We start from the raw sequence: 8288 nt of genomic DNA on the forward strand, positions 1-8288 counted from the left end.
CTCTGGGCTCTCTCTCTCTCTCTCTGGGCTCTCTCTCTCTCTCTGGGCTCTCTGGGCTCTCTTTCTAGCAGTCCCTGCCAGCCCATTGCGGTACTTCAACCTAGGACCCGACTCTTTCATTTCACGTGTCTTCAGAAATTCCATCGCAGTGGATAATATGGATGTAAACTAGCCCTACCTCTCCTCTGTCTCTCTCTAGCTGAGTCCATGACAGAGGGCTGGGGGTTGAAGTGGTGGTGGGGTTAATCTCTTACAGCAGAGTGAATGTCTTGTATTTATTCATGTGTGTACATTTTTATTAGTAGTAATTTATTTATTTGTATATCCCTGCGGCGCGGGTCCGAATGTGTGTTTTTTTGGCTTGTGGCGGCGGGGTCCAGATCCCATCTGTTCTGGATGGGAGAGAGATACACAAACTGAAGAACAAAACACTCTAAATGTCTTCCTATAGGGGTTACTACTACTGCCTATGTTTTAGCCTCATACCTCCATATCTCCACCGCATCCTCTCTCTCTCTCTCTCCCTTTCTTCCCCGTCTGACACTAACAGAATACTGTTCAGTTCTGCTCCACTGCCCCAGTGATAGTGATGGCTGCTCCACTGCCCCAGTGATAGTGATGGCTGCTCCACTGCCCCAGTGATAGTGATGGCTGTCCCACTGCCCAGTGCCCAGTGATAGTGATGGCTGCTCCACTGCCCCAGTGATAGTGATGGCTGCTCCACTGCCCCAGTGATAGTGATGGCTGCTCCACTGCCCCAGTGATAGTGATGGCTGCTCCACTGCCCCAGTGATAGTGATGGCTGCTCCACTGCCCCAGTGATAGTGATGGCTGTCCCACTGCCCAGTGCCCAGTGATAGTGATGGCTGCTCCACTGCCCAGTGATAGTGATGGCTGCTCCACTGCTCCAGTGATAGTGATGGCTGCTCCACTGCCCCAGTGATAGTGATGGCTGCTCCACTGCCCCAGTGATAGTGATGGCTACTCCACTGCCCCAGTGATAGTGATGGCTGCTCCACTGCCCAGTGATAATGATAGCTGCTCCACTGCCCAGTGATAGTGATGGCTGCTCCACTGCCCCAGTGATAGTGATGGCTGCTCCACTGGCCAGCGACAGTGATAGCTGTCCTGTCTTCTTCTCTACTTCATAGCATTCCATGTTGGTGACGGACCGCTGTGTTCTGTCTACTGGACCAAGCTCTAGTTCTAGAAGCACTAACCCGCTCTGGAGAGCGAGAGTGGGGTGTTCCAAATGGCATCATTTTCCCTCTATAGTGTACCACTTTTAACCTGTGCCCCTATGCACTGTATAGGAAACAGGGTGTCATTTGGGACATACACATGGGGGTCTTAATGACGTCCGTTTGATGTTTTCTGTCATCAACTCTGGTGAGGGACTAAAACAGCTGATATAGGGACTAAAACAGCTGATATAGGGACTAAAACAGCTGATATAGGGTCTAAAACAGATGATATAGGGACTAAAACAGCTGATATAGGGACTAAAACAGCTGATATATGGACTAAAACAGCTGATATAGGGACTAAAACAGCTGATATAGGGACTAAAACAGCTGATATAGGGCCTAAAACAGCTGATATAGGGACTAAAACAGCTGATATAGGGTCTAAAACAGCTGATATAGGGCCTAAAACAGCTGATATATGGACTAAAACAGCTGATATATGGACTAAAACAGATGATATAGGACCTAAAACAGATGATATAGGGTCTAAAACAGATGATATAGGGCCTAAAACAGCTGATATAGGACCTAAAACAGCTGATATAGGGCTATCAGCTTGCGTTGGGCTATCAGCTTGCGTTGGGCTATCAGCTTGCGTTGGGCTATCAGCTTGCGTTGGGCTATCAGCTTGCGTTGGGCTATCAGCTTGCGTTGGGCTATCAGCTTGCGTTGGGCTATCAGCTTGCGTTGGGCTATCAGCTTGCGTTGGGCTTGTGTTTTATTATTATGCCAACCTTTAGCATTTAGTTAGTCAAATGGTAGCGCTAGCAAAGCCTGCTCTGTTATGTAAGCTAATTGTTAGCGAGCAAAATCAGCTCTATGTAGAATCAATTGTGTTAGCTTTAATCGCTAGCTAGCAATCAAACCAGGACAGGATTTTAATCGCTGGATGCACTTGTTAGCAAGTTAAATAAAATAGCAAAGAATTTAAATAGCTTGTTCTGTGGCATTAGCTACCTACTGTACAGGCCCAGCTCATTTTATTTCGGTGTTGTTATACACTCCTACATTAATCAAGTGTATATAACCAGTAAACAATCTGTGGTCGTAACAATGATTGATTATTTCCTAAGAAAGCTACCTGCCATATTTCCCGCCTCAAATGTAATGACAAAAAAGCACCAACGTTTCTGAAGTGACAGTATGTCTGCATCCCAAATTGCACCCTATTCCATTATGTTAAACTATATTTTACAAGAGCACTTATTGGCCCTTGTCAAAACTTGTGCACTATCCTATTGGCCCTGGTCAAAAGTAGTGCACTATCCTATTGGCCCTGGTCCAAAGTAGTGCACTATCCTATTGGCCCTGGTCAAAAGTAGTGCACTATCCTATTGGCCCTGGTCAAAAGCAGTGCACTATCCTATTGGCCCTGGTCAAAAGCAGTGCACTATCCTATTGGCCCTGGTCAAAAGTAATGCACTATCCTATTGGCCCTGGTCAAAAGTAGTGCACTATCCTATTGGCCCTGGTCAAAAGCAGTGCACTATCCTATTGGCCCTGGTCAAAAGTAGTGCACTATCCTATTGGCCCTGGTCAAAAGTGGTACACTGAGAAAAGGTGTCCATATGTCTGACGTCATTGTGCTGTATGACGCTAGCTGACTACTTAGGTCAAGGGTCACCAAAAAACAGACAGTCACTGCCTAATGTCGAGTCCCAAATGACACCCTTTTCTCTATATAAGTGTACTACTTTAGACCACAGTCTCATGGGGAAACCACAATAGTGCACTACATTATGAATAGGCTGTCATTCGGGATGCATTTGTAATGTTGCGTTCTATTAGAGATTAAAAGTGTACTTTTAGATGTTTTGTATTCATACTGAACATTATTGATTAATTCCTTGGTGCATTTTGCCCATTTAAACAGATATAAATCTTTTAAACGGGTTGGCTGGCGAGCTGGGCAGCGATGTGTCCAGAAGGTATGCAATTGTTGTGATTTCTGGACAGTCACATAGCTAGCGACACTGACAAGAAGCTTCCATGTGGGGAATTCTTGGTGGCTCGTTTCAGCTCGTTGTATCTTGTTATTGATACTGTTTTGTTTTGTTTTGACTGATGTCATGTCTGTGCTAAAATGGCTAGAATTCGCTAGCTAGCTAACCAACAACTGTAACCATGTATTTGAGAGACAACAAGTGCTCATTGTGCAAATGTATTTATGTTTTCAATAAACATTTGGTGACGAAATATAGCTGGTCAAAAGTCTAAGCCAACCTTGTCTGTTTTGCCACATATTTGCACACACACACACATCAGTTTTGTTACTAAACAACTGAACAACTCTTCTATAATACTGAACAATATGTGACGGGAGTTGTACGGTGTCCATATTAGGAGAGCCTGAATCTCAGTAGACCTGCACGGTGTCCATATTCGGACAACCTATATGAGAAGGCTTCCTTCATCAGCTCTGTATCAATAGGACCTATTCTACTCTGCTCTACTCTTCTAGTGCTGCATTCCCTTTCAAATAATACTTAGTAACAGGCGTATGGTTCTTCAAAAGCAACATCTATAGTGATGATAAGTTTTCCTTTCTAATTTTGTTTATTTATGTTTATTCCACCTTTATTTAACCAGGTAGGCCAGTTGAGAACAAGTTCTCATTTACAACTGCGACCTGGCCAAGATAAAGCAAAGCAGTGCGACACAAACAACAACACAGAGTTACACGTTGAATAAACAAACGTACAGTCAATAACACAATAGATTTTTTTTTTGTCTATATACAGTGTGTGCAAATGGCGTGAGGAGGTAAGGCAATAAATAGGCCATAGTAGCGAAGTAATTACAATTTAGCAAATTAACACTGGAGTGATAGATGAGCAGATGATGGTGTGCAAGTAGTGATACTGGTTGTGCAAAAGAGCAGAAAAGTAAATAAAAACAATATGCTAACGATGAGGTAGGTAGATCAGGTGGGATTTTTCCAGATGGACTATGTACAGCTGCAGCGATCGGTTAGCTGCTCAGATAGCTGATGTTTAAAGTTAGTGAGGGAAATGTAAGTCTCCAGCTTCAGCGATTTTTGCTATTTGTTCCAGTCACTGGCAGCAGAGAACTGGAAGGAAAGGCGGCCAAAGGAGGTGTTGACTTTGGGGATGATCAGTGAGATATACCTGCTGGAATGTGTGCTACGGGTGAGTGTTGTTATCGTGACCAGTGAACTGAGATAAGGCGGAGCTTTACCAAGCATCAACTTATAGATGACCTGGAGCCAGTGGGTTTGGCGACGAATATGTAGCTAGGGCCAGCCGACGAGAGCGTACAGGTCGCAGTGGTGGGTGGTATAAGGGGCTTTGGTAACAAAACGGATGGCACTGTGATAGACTGCATCCAGTTTGCTGAGTAGAGTATTGGAAGCTATTTTGTAGATGACATCACCGAAGTCGAGGATCGGTAGGATAGTCAGTTTTACGAGGGTATGTTTGGCGACGTGAGTGAAGGAGGCTTTGTTGCGAAATAGAAAGCCGATTCTAAATTTGATTTTGCATTGGAGATGTTTGATATGAGTCTGGAAGGAGAGTTTACAGTCTAGCCAGACACCTAGGTATTTGTATTTGTCCACATATTTGTCCACATACCCGGTAGGTTCCTTGATAATTTGTGTGAGATTGAAGGCATCTAGCTTAGATTGTAGGACTGCTGGGGTGTTAAGCATATCCCAGTTTAGGTCACCTAACAGAATGAACTCTGGAGATAGATGAGGGGCAATCAATTCACATATGGTGTTCAGGGCACAGCTGGGAGCTGAGGGGGGATTTATTTCTGGAGAGATTCATTTTTTTTAATTAGAAGCTCGAACTGTTTGGGCATAGACCTGGAAAGTATGACAGAACTTTGCAGGCTATCTCTGCAAAAGATTGTAACTCCTCCCCCTTTGGCATTTCTATCTTGATGGAAAATTTTGTAGTTATCAATGGAAATCTCAGAATATTTGGTGGTCTTCCTAAGCCAGGATTCAGACACGGCTAGGACATCAAGGTTTGCGGAGTGTGCTAAAGCAGTGAGTAAAACAAACTTAGGGAGGAGGCTTCTAATGTTAACATGTATGAAACCAAGGCTTTTTCAATTACAGAAGTCAACAAATGAGGGTGCATGGGGACACGCAGGGCCTGGGTTAACCTCCACATCACCAGAGGAACAGAGGAGGAGTAGGATGAGGGTACGGCTAAAGGCTATAAGAACTGGTCGTCTAGTGCGTTGGGGACAGTGAATAAAAGGAGCAGATTTCTGGGCGTGGTAGAATAGATTCAGGGCATAATGTGCAGACGTGTATGGTGGGGTGCAGGTACAGCGGAGGTAAGCCCAGGCACCGAGTGATAAGAGAGGTTGCATCTCCGGACGTGCTGGTTATACTGGGTGAGGTCACCGTATGTGTGGGAGGTGGGACAAAGGAGGTATCTGAGGCATGTAGAGTGGGACTAGGGGCTACGCAGTAAACTAAAACAATGATACCTATCCTAAACAACACTATACAAGGCATATTGACATTAGAGAGAGACATAAAAGCGAGGCATTAAGCAATCACAGGTGTTGTCTTTGTGAGATGTTAGTATTAATGCTATGTGAAATCTCTACAAGACAAGTAACTGCTGCTGTACTAGTGGTGTGATATTGAGCATATAGGAAGTTTCCTCTTTTGGTTGAACTCAACAGAAAGGTTAAAGGTTAAACTAGTGAGGTCATGTTTAGTGTGTCTCCATGAGAAGGTTGTCCTTTCCCAGGTGTGAAAGGTTAAAACCCTAGAACCTTAGAACGTTCACTCTGTTACACAACTCTCTGCCCTGAGCCAACCAACCAACCAACCAACCAACCAACCAACATACCAACCAAGACACCAACCAACCAAAACACCAACCAACCAACCAACACACCAACCAACCAACCAACCAACACACCAACCAACCAACCAACCAACCAACATACCAACCAAAACACCAACCAACCAACCAACACACCAACCAACCAACCAACCAACACACCAACCAACCAACCAACCAACCAACCAACATACCAACCAACCAACCAACCAACCAACACACCAACCAACCAACCAACCAACCAACAAACCAACCAACCAACCAACCAACCAACCAACACACCAACCAACCAACCAACCAACCAACCAACCAACCAACCAACCAACCAACCAACACACCAACCAACCAACCAACCAACCAACACACCAACCAACCAACCAACATACCAACCAACCAACATACCAACCAACCAACCAACCAAAACACCAACCAACCAACCAACCAACCAAAACACCAACCAACCAACCAACCAACCAACCAACACACCAACCAACACACCAACCAACCAACACACCAACCAAGACACCAACCAACCAACATACCAACCAACCAACCAACCAACCAAGACACCAACCAACCAACCAACACACCAACCAAGACACCAACCAACCAACAGACCAACTAACCAACCAACACACCAACCAACCAACCAACACACCAACCAACACACCAACCAACACACCAACACACCAACCAACCAACCAACACACCAACCAACCAACCAACCAAACAACCAACACACCAACCAACCAACACACCAACCAACACACCAACCAACCAACCAACCAACACACCAACCAACCAACACACCAACAAACCAACCAACCAACACACCAACCAACACACCAACCAACCAACACACCAACCAACACACCAACACACCAACCAACACACCAACCAACACACCAACACACCAACCAACACACCAACCAACACACCAACCAACCAACACACCAACACACCAACCAACACACCAACCAACACACCAACCAACCAACCAACCAACCAACCAACCAACCAACCAACCAACACACCAACCAACAGAGCAACTAACCAACCAACACACCAACCAAACAACACACCAACCAACACACCAACACACCAAACAACCAACCAACAAACACACCAACCAACCAACACACCAACCAACACACCAACCAACACACCAACCAACACACCAACACACCAACCAACCAACCAACAAACACACCAACCAACCAACACTCCAACCAACACACCAACCAACACACCAACCAACCAACACACCAACCAAACAACACACCAACCAACAGACCAACTAACCAAACAACCAACACACCAACCAACCAACCAACCAACCAACACACCAACCAACCAACCAACCAACAGACCAACACACCAACCAACCAACACACCAACCAACCCACCAACCAACCAACCAACACACCAACCAACACACCAACCAACACACCAACCAACACACCAACACACCAACACACCACCAACACACCAACACACCAACCAACACACCAACCAACCAACACACCAACCAACCAACCAACACACCAACCAACCAACACACCAACACACCAACCAACCAACACACCAACACACCAACCAACAAACACACCAACCAACACACCAACCAACCAACACACCAACCAACACACCAACCAACCAACACACCAACCAACCAACACACCAACCAACCAACACACCAACCAACCAACCAACACACCAACCAACACACCAACCAACACACCAACCAACCAACCAACACACCAACCAACACACCAACCAACACACCAACCAACCAACACACCAACCAACACACCAACCAACACACCAACACACCAACACACCAACCAACACACCAACACACCAACACACCAACCAACACACCAACCAACCAACACACCAACCAACCAACCAACACACCAACCAACCAACACACCAACACACCAACCAACCAACACACCAACCAACCAACCAACCAACCAACACACCAACACACCAACACACCAACCAACCAACACACCAACACACCAACCAACAAACACACCAACCAACACACCAACCAACACACCAACCAACCAACACACCAACCAACCAACACACCAACCAACCAACACACCAACCAACCAACCAACACACCAACACACCAACCAACCAACCAACCAACCAACACACCAACCGACCAACAGACCAACTAACCAACCAACACACCAAC

The sequence above is a fragment of the Salmo salar genome, chromosome ssa15 (genome assembly GCF_905237065.1).
Source record: "Salmo salar chromosome ssa15, Ssal_v3.1, whole genome shotgun sequence".
NCBI lineage: Eukaryota > Metazoa > Chordata > Actinopteri > Salmoniformes > Salmonidae > Salmo > Salmo salar.